Genomic DNA, 13,336 nt, shown 5'->3' with positions numbered 1-13,336 from the left:
ACTTCAAAAAGATACACATACCCCTATGTTCATTGCAGCATTATTAACAACAGCCAAAATATGGAAGTAACCTAGGCATCCCTCAAAAGAGGAATAGATGAAGAAGAAGTGGTATATGTATATATGCAATGGACTATTACTCAGACATAGAACAGAATAAAGCATTGCCATTTGTGACAACATGATGGACTTATAGGGTATTATGTTAACTGAAATATGCCAGACAGAGAAAGACAAATAACATACGATTTCCCTTACATGTGGAATCTAAAAAAAATTAAACAAATGAAGAAATAAAAAACCAAAACAGAAACAGACTCAGAGATACAGGGAACAAACTGATGGTTAACAGAGGGAGAGGATGGGGAGTTAGGTGGAAAAGCTAAAGATGAATTAGAGGTGGAAACTTCCAGTTATAAAAAAAATAATAATAATAATAAGTCATGGGTATGTATTTCACTGCATAGGGAAAATGGTCAATATTGTTATCATAACTTTGTAGGGTTACATATAGTCACTAAAATTATTGTGGCAATCACATCTTAAGAAATATAAATGTTAAATTATATGTTGAAAACCTGAAAATAATATTCACGTGTCAACTAAAAATTTTAAAAAATGTTTTAGAAAATCGATTTTTTCTTAAGTTATCAAAAACCTGCAACACTTGAAAAATGCATGTAATTATTTCTTTTAAAAACATAAAATGGGATGGTCTGTCTAAATTCTAATACAAAAACATTTAGATATGAATATTGTTTAGCTTCAATGTGGACATTTAGACTTATGAGCTTATTATTAGACATGAGGTATTATCATCACTGATTAAATGTCAGTGGTGGATAATGAAAAAAACAGCATATGAGTTACAAAGAAGTCATAAAAAATACTTAATTGTTATGGGAGAAAGTTCATCTATACATGAAGAACTCATGTCAAGCTCATTTATATGATGTGCTATCTAATTACCCTATTTCACTCACATACGTTAATTTGGTAGGAGAATGATTCTCTACTATAAAAGTAAAGAACTGCCCTAGGTAGCCCTATGCCAAATTCTCAGCATTTTCCTATTGCAATTAAGGAGTCATACTGACTCCCACACCCAACACAAGAAAGATAGTTGGGATATAGCCATTTAATCTCTACAGGAAGCCCATAAGGTTGGCCACAATAATACTTGCAGTGCTATGACTAAGTGACTCCATTAGAAGTAACAGGGAATCCTAAAAAAAAAAAAAAAAAAAAAAAAAAAAAAAAAAACATGAAAGGAAGGTCCTCCTCCCATATCTAGGAGATGTAATTTCTTAGATTTCTAGTGGAAAAACAAATTCAATAAAAATAAATTCAATTCCAAAAAAAAAAAACCCTAAAGCAAAGACTTGTCCTGATACTTACGCCACAGTCCCTGAGAAATGGAACGTTTCAGCTGTCAGGTAAAGAGGTAACTATATAAGAAGACAAAGAGAGGTTCGATAACCTGGATGGTCTTGGTAAAGCACATGGTAAAAGCAGCGACTGTGCCAGATAGGAGCCCATTAAAAATGCCTCCTATTCCAACCAAAAAATAATTTCCTATCCCAGCCAAAATACCCACTGGTTTGATAGATGGCATTTCACAGAAAGATTTAAACAGCTTATAGAGCACTTGTATACAAAAAAAAAAAAGTGAATGTATCAATCAGAGAATTTTCAAATTATGACCTATGTGTCCTTCTAATTTGAAGTTTCTCAACTTTGAGGTCCTCCAACTCATTTCTTTCTAACATGAGTTACTAGAAAGCTTCCTTATATCAGCAGATATTTCTACAGATTTATGCTAAACTATGTCTGATTCTATTTGAAAATTATGTGACAGACTGCGAAGATATACTTCATGGTTAAGATATTCTTATCTGATATGACTGGAAAGACTGTGGCCTCCAGAAGGTTTAGCCCAGTTTTTGCTTAATAAATTGGAGGAAGATTAATATAGTATCAAGGAAGCACTGACATTTTTTGAAACATATTAATGACCAGTAAATCATATTTGCTCAATTTATAAACTTACTCCTATGACTAAATTGCTTAATTATGGCTAAACCAAAATTCAATTGTTATTTAAATTCAGGAATGAGCATAAGGGAACCTAAGGCAATACATATAAAGTTCATATCTGGGATCCTTATAACAGTAACAGCATCATTAAGGAAGGATTTTCCAAACACCAAAATATGAAGCTTTTCATTCACATGAATTTCTTCAAATAAGAGAGTACAGACACAGGGTTTACTGTAGCAATCAAACTACCAAACCAGAGGTTATGGAGCAATGACACATCTTGAATTTGAAGTATTTCACTTGACATATGCCCTAGAGGGAAAGGCCTATCCCAAACGCATTCCACATGGTTCCAACTACAGCATACAACAAAATGATCCTTATGTTTTCAAAAAACGGCTGACTGGGCATAAAATATTCTGCATCAAGGATGATTGGTGGAAGTAAATATAGAAAAAAAATATATTGCTGTCCATGACTGGTGAAGATTTGTCATTTAAACTGTAAATTAGTTCTCCCATAATGAGACCTACAAATATCAAGAGGCAGCTTTCAGGTACAACTGTGGGCATCTTACTATAGAGGTGAAATCTTGCAAAAGAGAAAAAAATAGAGTATTATAATATCTTTATTATTGATCATCTCTATATATCAACCTTCTTGCCAAGCCTCATGATTTCAAGAAAATAGCTTCTCAGTCATTTCACATTTTCCATTTTAATAATGACTTAATAAAGATGCAGAGTCATGAATGAAGGCATTCTTCTTTATAATGAAAAATATTTAGTAATAGAATAAAAACATTCACAGTTAACAAGATTATTCATGTGTCCATTGAATCATTTTCAAATGTGGGCACATTTTAAAATAGAAACAATGCATTTATCAGCTGGAAATATTCTTTTACTCTTCTCATCATCATAATGATAGACATCAGAAGTTTTAAAAAATATAGAGCTGAGAACAATAATTCAAATGTCTCTTTTGAATAAGAAGTGCAAAGGACTATAGTAATCATAACTAATTCTTCGTTGATAAGGAATCATAATTATTTATAAGGAAATCGAGGCTAAAAAATGGTGACTTTTCATGGTTATACATTAAGTATATGACAGAGATGGAATGACAACCCAGCCAGATCTCCTGACTCCCAGCCCAATGTTTCTATAATTATCCCAAATTGTCACTTGGTCTGATTGACAGACCTGGGCTTACATTAATTCAGACCACAGGATTATCAAAATACAATCCCAATTAAAAACTTTTTTTCTCATAGAATAATATGAGTCCTTTATTCCCTGAAGAAAATGCAGCCACTTCTAGCAGCCCACAGGGCAGCGATTCTGTGTTTTATCCTGTATTCTTTTACATTTGCTCTACATTATATGCCACATCATCATGCTCTAACTTACACAAAGTCTACAGATAATGACCCTAATTATCATCAACTCTCTCTGCTATAGAAAGAACCTAAGGTCATTTGAACTACTCCACCTCCTTCCTCTCTACCTCAGTCTTCACTTATAAATACACTGCTAAAATCCTTTTTTAACAGGTCTGTTAATTAATTTGACTATAAGTTTCTCAAAGATTAAAGGCTAGTTTTTACATTTATCCTCTAGGACGCCACTGGAACACAGAAATAGCTCAACAGATATTTATTGAATAAATAAATACATTTTTAGAGAAGAAAGCCAATTGGCTTCAAAGTTAGATTTTGTCAATAACTTCAAAAGTTCTTGCACATATATATTCTCCTATTTTATTCTCTCATCACAACAGAGCAATGTAAATACTCTTATTGCCATTTTAGAAATGATGAAAATAAGGCACATAGAAGTACTTTACTCATACAACACATACTTATTGATTGCCTATGTTCCAAGCACTGGCTCCTAAATTTTGACAAATATTAAATAGCTCAAAGTAATCTTTCTTTTTCTATTTCAACATGCTCCTCCCCTCTTTATCCTATCCAGAACGATTTCTTTCTTCTAGGCATTGAAATAACATGAAAGCCCCTCATGAGAAAGATGGGGATTTATTCAGCAATGTAACAGACCTGATACAATGTATCACCCATTAAATGTATTCAAAAAGCTTTGCTGAATGATTGCTAATATAAAAGGATTTTTTGTTTGTTTTTTGTTTGTTTGTTTTTGAATTTACATTCTCTTACTAAGGTTATGGCAAAAAATTGTCAGCGATAGCTCAATAAAGTCCTGCTTAAACAAATGGAGACGGATGAACTACTGAGACATTCTGTTTGCTCTGTGATCTTGACATTAACATTTAAACTATTTACTGCAATCAACATAGCTAGTACTGCAAAAATAACTTAAAAGAACCTTAACTATCCACAAGTGTTAATTATACTCAAACAAGACAGCATGTATTTCTAATCAAGGAGGCATGAGAATAGCATTCTAATTCTGGTTTATATATTTCACAAAGCATCATCTCTTCCTGGACCTCAGATTTCCTATAAATAAAATGAGAGAATTGGGAGTGACATCCCCAGATCTCTCCCCTTGAAACAACAATAAGCTGAACATCTAAAACGCAACAAAAAAACACCCAATCAACACCCTAGCATATCTGAGCATGGGATCTGTGCATAAGAGCTACCACAGGTCAGAACTATAGGAGTCAGGCGGAAGACTGGGGAAAACAAAGAAGCTGACTCTCGCAGATGGAGCTCCCTGCAGGAGAAGGCAGAGGGTTGAAGGTGCAGCAGATTTGCTGAATAGCCTTGCCTGACAGAGCTGTGAGCTCCATGCAGCCCACAACAGTGCCCAAGGTTCAGGGCAGAAAGCAAAGAAGTGGGGACAGTACAGAAGCAGGGATGGCAGATAAATAACAGTTGATTATTACCAGCTGTGGCTGCAAAACGGAAGGCTGAGCTGCAGCCCCCATCCCCCAAACTAGAGGGCCCCTCTCCCCATATCCTCTGAGACCTAACACCTAAAAGCCCCAGGGGAATCTGAGCAACACTACTGAAACTGCTACTAACACTAACAGGGACTGAGACTGAGGGTAACGAGTGTAATTGAATATATATAATGGGAAAAAAAAGGTATTATTAAGACTTTAGATAAAGTAGGGATCCAAGAGGCTTAAATGCCACCTACTGGAAACCAAAAGAAAAATGCCTTCTTTGCAACAGGCTAAAGAGAAACCTTTATATAATAAATCTTATTTCTGGAAAAAAAAAGCAGAATACATTTCCATTAGTGCCCAGGTGGTGAAATAGTCCATTAAACAACATGAACAACCAAAGTGGCAAAGCATCTCAGAAAGAAAGAGAAAAATCTCCATAAAATAAGCTTACAGACATAGGAATATGTGACTTAAATGACAAAGAATTCAGCATATTAATTCTGAAAAAAAAAACAAAACACAAAAAACAAACAAACAAACAAACAAAAAAAACAAAAAAACAAAAACAAAAAAACTCAATGAGATCCAAGACAATTCATATCAAAAATTTCTGAAATTGAAAAAACAACCAGATGAATAAAATGAGTTCTTTAGCAAGGATATTGAAACCTTCAAAATGAAACAAATAGAACTTCTGGAGATGAAGAACACACTGCAGGAGATGAAAAATGAAATAGTAAGCTTGGGAAATAGAGGCAACTCAATGGAGGAAAGCATCAGTGATATCGAAGACAGAAACCTAGAAATAAACCAGAAAGAAGAGAGAAACTGAAGAATGAAAAATAATGAAAGAGAAATACAAGAACTAGCTGACACCATCAGGAGAGTAAACAAAAATAATGGGCATGTTCGAAGGGGAGGAAAAGCAGCAGGGATTAAAAAGCATTTTCAAACAAATATTTGACGAGAACTTCCCAAATCTAAGGAATGAGCTGGAGCTTGGAATTCAAGAAGTCAACAGAACACCTAATTATCTCAATCCAAAAAAGTATTCTCCAAGACACATTGTATTAAAATTATCAAAAATCAATGACAAAGAAAGAATTTTCAGGGCATGAAGGGAAAAGAAGATAGTAACCTATAAAGGAAAACCCATTAGATTATTGCTGGACTTCTCATCACAAACTTTACAAGCCAGAAAGTAGTGGATTCAAATATGTAAACTATTTAAAAAAAAGAAAGAAAGAAAGAAAGAAAAAGAAACTACCAGCCAAGAATAATGTATCCAGCTAAGCTCTTCTTTAGATATGACAAAGATAAAGACCTTTCCAGATACACAAACATTGAGGGAATTCTCCATTATGAGGCCTGCACTACAGGAAATACTGAAAGGCCTCGATAGAAGCAGAGGAGCACAACCCTTACTAAGAATAGGGCATTATAAGATTAAACAATAAGAAGAGATTTGCTATAGCAAGATAGAATGAACATTCAGCATACATAGGAACAAATTAAGACAATAATGACTGAAAGGGGAGGACTCAAAGACCAAATTTGCAAAGGGAAATGGAGACAAGGCATGAACAGAAGTAAAGAGATGACTGTAGATAGATAGATAGATAGATAGATAGATAGATAGATAGATAGATAGATAGATAGATAGATATAGATAACTATTCTATACATATTCATAATGGTAACCACATGTCAAAGACTCAGAGCTGAAGTATATAACATAAAACAAGAAAAGCCAAAAGAAAAACCACAAAATACAAAAAAGAGACAGACAAACACAAGGAAGCAATCGAAATGCTGAGCTACCAGAAAGCAAAATATAAAATGGCTATAAGAAAAACTCATATTTCAAAAATCACCCTAAATGTAAATGGACTGAACTCACCAATGATAAAGCACAGAGTTGCAGATTGGATAAAAGAAACAAAACCTAACCATATTCTGACTTCTGGAGGCACATCTCAGTTCCAAAGACACATAGAAACTCAAAGGGAAAGGGTGGAAAATGATATTTCAAGCAAGTGGCATTCAGAGAAAAGTAGGAGTAGTGGTAATAATATCAGACAAAATAGACTTCAAAATAAAAAAGGTAAAGAAAGATACTGAGGGATACTTCCTAATGATAAGGGGAATCATGCACCGAGAAGACATAACACTTATTAATATCTATGCTCACAATCAGGTAGCCTCAAAATATGTAAAGAAATTACTAACAGAACTAAAGGGAGAAACAGACCAAAACACTATTGTAGTAGGGGACCTAAATACCCCACTGTCGGATACAGATCATCCGAACAGAAAATCGATAAGGAAATAACATTTTTACATGACACATTAGACCAACTGGACATAATTGACATTTACAGAGACTTTCATCCCAAAACAGCTGCTTGTACATTCTTTTCTAGTGCACATGAAACATTCTCAGGATTGACCACATACTGAGACACAAAGAGGCCTCAACAAACATTAAAGGGTTGAAATCATACAAAACATATTCTCTGATCATAATGTTTGGAAGCTAGAGATCAACTGTAAAAAGAAAGCGGGAAGGACCACAAACACATGGAGATTAAACAACATCCAGCTGAAGGATAACTGGGTCAGAGAAGATATAAAAAATGATCAAGAGATACATAGAAATGAATGATAATGTTAGAACAACATATCAAAACTTTTGGGACACGGCAAAGGTGGTCATAAGAGGAAAGTTCATATCATTACAAGCCTACCTTGAAAAACAAGAATGAGCCCAAATAAACCTAACACTTCATCTTAAAAAAGCTAGAAAAGGAAGAACAAATGAAGCCTCATGTTAGCAGAAGGAAAGAAACAGTCAAAATTAGAGTTGAGTTAAATGAAATTGAAAATAAAACAAACAAAATAAAACAATATAAAAAATAAATACAAAAAAGAGCTGGTTCTTTCAGAAGGTTAATAAAATTGACAAACCCCTGGCTAGATTCACTAAAAAAAAAAAAAAAAAAAAAAAAAAAAATAAAATCAATGATGAAAGGGGGAAATTATGACAGACACCACAGAAATACAAAGGATCATACAAAAATACTGTGAAAAAGTATATAACACAAATTTAATGACCTAGAAGAAATGGACCAGTACTAAGAAAGATACAAGCTTCCTAGACTGAATCAAGAACTGGAAACTCTAAATAGACTGATCAGCAGTGTGGAAATTGAAACAGTCATCAAAAACCTAGCAAAAAGTAAAAGTCCAGGCACCCAAGAAGGAAACAAAGAAGTCAAACTGTCAATATTTGCGGATGACATAATTCTCTATATAGAAAACCCCAAAGACTCCACAAGAACACTACTAGAAACAATGAGAAAATACGATAAGTTTCAGGATACAAAATCAGTGTTCAAAAATTCATAGCGTTCCTATACTCTAATAATGAAGTGTTAGAAAAAGATATGGAAAAAAATATTCCTTTTGCAATTGCAAGAAAAAGAATAAAATACCTAAGAGTAAATCTAACGAAACATATGAAGGACCTATATAATGACCCTGTTAAAGTAATGAAGATGATATAAAGAAATGGCAAGATATTCTGTTCTTGGATTGGAAGAATCAACATAGTTAAAATGACCTTATTACCTAAAATTTTATTTAGATTTAATGAAATCCCCATTAAAATCTCATCGGAATTTTTTTTTTCATAGAACAAATATCATCAGATTTGCATGGAAGCCCAAAAGACCTTGAATTGCGAAAGCCATCCCAAGAAAAAAGAACGAGGCTGGAGGTTTCACTCTGCCTGATTTCAAATTATACTACAAAGCAACCATAATCAAAAAGGAATGGTATTGGCAGAAAAACAGACACACAGACCAGTGAAACAGAATCGAGAGTCCAGAAGTAAACTCATATTTATACGGGCAAATAATTTTTGACAAAAACGCCAAAAACATAAAATGAAGAAAGAAATGCCTTTTCAATAAATGGTGCTGGAAAAACTGGAGGCCGCCTTCAAAAGAATGAAACTAGACGGTTGTCTATCACCACACACAAAAATTAACTCAAAATGGATTAAGGACCTAAATATAAGACCTGAAACAATAAAATGCATAGAAGAAAACATAGGAAGTAAACTCAAGGACCTTGGACGTAAAGAGAATTTTATAAATTTGACTTCAAAGGCATTACAAGTAAAAGCAAAAATAACTGAATGGGACTACATCAAACTAAAAAGCTTCTGCACAGCAAAAGAAACCATCAACAAGGTAAAGACTCAACCACCCTAATCGAAAAAATATTTGCAAGCAACGCCTCTGATAAGGATCTAATATCCAAAATATACAAAGAACTCATACAACTCAATAACAAGAAAACAAATGACCCAATAAAAAAATGGGCAGAGAACCTGAACAGACATTTCTCCCAAGAAGTCATACAAATGGCCAATAAAGCTGTGAGAAGATGCTCAACATCGCTAGCTATTAGGGAAATGCAAATCAAAACCACTATGAGATACCATCTCACACCTGTCAGAATAGCTATAATCAATAGGACAAGTAATAACAAATGTTGGAGAGGATGCAGAGAACAAGGAACCCTCATACACTGCTGATGGGACTGCAAATTTGTATAGCCACTATGGAAGACAGTATGGAGGTTCCTCAAAAATCTAAGATTTGATTTATCATATTATCCAGCAAATCCTGTACAGGGTATTTACCCCAAAGACTTCAAAACGCATATCTAAAAAGATATTTGCACACCGATGTTCATAGCAGCATTATTCATGGTGACCAGGACATGGAAGCAACCGAACTGTCCTACAATAGATGATTGTGTAAAGAACCTGGTATTTGAGACAACATGCTGGTATTTGTGACAACATGGATGGACCTCGAGATAATCATGCTATGCGAAATAAACCAGACAGAAAAAGTTGAAAATCACATGATATCACTTATATGTGTGATATAAACCTAAAAGTAACAAATGAACAGGACAAAGAATCAGAGACTCATGGACATGGACAATAGACTAGTGGTTACCAGAGGGTAGGCAGGAGGGGGGAGGGGAAGTAGATGGGTAAAAGGTTTCAAATATGTGGTGACAGAAAGAAATCTAACTATGGGAGGTAAACACAGAATGTAAATATATATATGCCTTACTGTTAAAATGTACAGCTGAAACTTACCAGATTTCATTAACCAATGTCACCATAAAAAAAATTAATTAATTAATTAATTTTTAAGAAAAATTAGTGGACATGTACTGCTCTCCACCAAAAAAAAAAAAAAATGAGAGAATTGGATGAGTATGATCTCTAAGAGTTTTTCCATCTCTAACAATCTCTCATGCTATGAATCTACAAATTTTGTGTGTGTCATCACTAAATGTCACATTCATGAATGGTAAAATTTTGGTATCCAGAAAATCACTTAAATAAAACTTTGGAATGCTAAACATAATTTATTTTAGAATAAATTAATTTTAAATACAAATTTCTGCAAATTCTTCCATGTTTCCTAGCATTATTTTTGGTTCTGACTCTACAAAAAAAAAAAAATTGTTGCTCAAACATAAACACTTTAAATGATTAAAGGACTCTCGTGATTTTCTTTTTTAATTAAATTTATATGGTGACATTGTTTATTTATATAGGATTTTAGTGTGCAAATCTGTAATACATCCTTTTTATATTGATTGCACTGTGTTCACCACCCAGTTAAATTTCTTTCCATTACCACATATTTGACCCCAACTCTCATAATTTTGACATCACTAAGGCAAAAGCTAGATAAATTATTATTAAAGGAATAACAGAATAAATCTCCATAGGAGAGCCATAACATTAGCAATTCAGAGAGTCCACAAAGGCAAAACAGTTAAAAATATAACAGCTCTTCCTTTTTTGCTGGATATAGTCTTTGTTTTCTCTCTTAAATTCTGAGTGGTGTCAAAAAGGTGTATCTTTTTAAAAAGACAGAAAATGGACTTATCCCACTTTCACCTGGCAACTATAATAAACTTTCTGTGAGGAAAAAAAGTTTGCCTAAAGACTCAGATCAGTTAGTATGTAGAATCTAATAAGATTTCTCCGTTCTCCTTTTTAAAGTTATGCTTTGTCTTCTCAATTCATGAACACTGGAGTCTAAGTTCCTGTGCTGGACCTATTCCTGCCACCATCTGCTGGAAGACCACCATTTGAACATAATCACTACAAGGGGGCTTGAGCTACGAAAAAAAAATGCCATTTTGGCAGAGAGCAGGAGGCAAATATTCCAGCTTACCTCTCTCTGGTCTAGTAAGAAAAGGGTGCTTTTTTTTTAGCATCTTAACATATAGAAAAGCCCTAATAGTCCCTACCGTTGTAGACAACCCTGTGGGAGAGCCTTGGAAAATTCTTCCCTTACGTGTCTTTGCAAGAGAGGCTAACATTGGTAATCCAATATGTGCAGGTTCCTTTTGAGATCACGCTCTGGATTATGTTAGCCTCTCTTGCAAAGAGGAGAAGAGGAGTGTGCAAGCAGACACCATTGAGCCATTATCCTATGTCCCTTCAGGTCTCCAGCTGCCATTGTCCACCCTCAAGTTCAGGTAGTGCTGCATGCTATCCCCAGAGGCTCCCAGAAGTTGGGAGTAGAGTTGCCCAAGCAGCAGAGGAAATAGAAGCCCCAGATCATGGGCAATCACCACCTTTTCCAGCTGTGCTTACTAAAGTACTTAACCCCTCCCCAGCTGCAGCTGCTGTTTGCTGTTCCTAACCCTTAGATCTTCTGGCTAGCACTTAATGGATCAGTGAGAACTCCAGAAGCTCCCTGGAGTCCCTGAAGAGAAATGATAGGCTATTATTGCCTTGGAATGAGATTAGAGCTGGAGCCAGCAAAGAGAGGAAGCTGGAACAAATTTATTGATTGATACAGGAAAGGATTTGATATTTGTGAGTCTGCTTTTGATTAGTTTGTTTTTTTTTTTGTTGTTGTTGTTCCTTAAATACCGCATGTAAGTGAAATCATATCGTATTTATCTTTGTCTGACTTATTTGACTCAGCATAATAACCTCTAGGACGGACAGAGGGGAGGAGTTTGGGAGGCTGGGAGAATGGGGTGAAAGGTTAAAGAAGTACAAATTAGTAGTTGATAGTTGGGCACAGGGAGCATGGCTGAGGGAATGCAGTTAGCATTAATAGGATGGCTAAGTGGAGGGCCTGGGGAGGGAGGGAGCAATTGGGGGGACCGTTTTATGAACATTATAGATGTCTAACCAATGTACTGTATACTTGAAACTAATTTAAATAAATAAATTTATTTAAAAAAAGAAAAGAATTTTACCCCCAGTCTTAACTCTCGACAGAGGAAAACCACTGGGAACTGAATTCTGGCCACTTGGCAATATATTTTCTTACTGCAAGACTACTTCAATTCCCAATAAATATGGAAAACTATTTAGATAAAATCCCTCAGTCTCCAGGGACTATCGAGGTCTCTGTATACAAGAATCCTAGCTAAAGTTCCAATTTCAAGCTGCCTTTTGGAGGAAAACCCTAGCACCAGCTCCTGTTTTCACAGAGAAATGAGAATGGGTTTGACAAACTTAAATAAGCTGATTCTGAAAAATACAGGCGAAAATCCCTTTCTTTATTCTGAATAAGTGGCCTAGTAGTTAAGAGCAGGGTACTAGTACTATTTTTTACCATAATTCCTATCTTCCATATGATATCTTTCGATAGAGCTTCTAAAAACTGCAAGGCTCTTCTATTCCCTCTTCCAACCCACTCGAATTATGCCTATTTTATTTGTTAATCAAATTACTTAGGTTTCACCATGATCAACATGTATTGATTGCTAATAAACTTAGTAAGATTTCACCAAAGAGGCTAGCTTCCAGAGTAATTAAATATTCTTTTTATCATCATGCCCTTTTCATTTTTACTATCCTAAAATTAGCCATAAATTTAAGTCTGGCTTCTTCTTTTCTGTTGTTTCCTTTTCAAAATCTTTAGAGCACATCTTGGTAGATAGATTACCAAATTGAATAGTATCGAACATTTGATACTTACATATTATTTTATCTATGGCAATCAGAGAAGAATGCAATTAAAGTAGGATGTATTATGTTATCAGTTTCAAAGAGAGAATAGAGCCAATCATCTAAAATAAGGAAAAGTCTTTGTGTAATATCCATGCCATTTCTTCTCCTGAATTTTCAATGACAAGCATCCACATCGCACAAAAAAAAAAGTTAATAAGTATTTCAAAAAACAGGATGTCTGAATGTTAACGTGTTTGACTATTCAGAGAACATGGGTAATTAAAATACGGGAGCCCTAGGCTATTAGATAAATCGATGACCCACTTCTTTCTAAGCTGCCTAAACAACATCTAACCTAATAACTAATGATAAATCAATGACCCATTTTTTGACAAA

At 34.5% G+C, this 13,336-nt stretch overlaps 1 pseudogene; it reads right to left on the bottom strand.

Annotated features, from left to right (window-relative positions):
• The window catches only part of LOC105307122, a 120,885-nt pseudogene that overhangs the window by 76,241 nt on the left and 31,308 nt on the right, over positions 1–13,336 (bottom strand).

The sequence above is a fragment of the Pteropus vampyrus genome, unplaced genomic scaffold (assembly GCF_000151845.1).
Source record: "Pteropus vampyrus isolate Shadow unplaced genomic scaffold, Pvam_2.0 Scaffold477, whole genome shotgun sequence".
NCBI classification, from domain to species: domain Eukaryota; kingdom Metazoa; phylum Chordata; class Mammalia; order Chiroptera; family Pteropodidae; genus Pteropus; species Pteropus vampyrus.
Note: the sequence above shows the minus strand (reverse complement) of the source record. Positions and strands in the feature narration are given on the sequence as shown.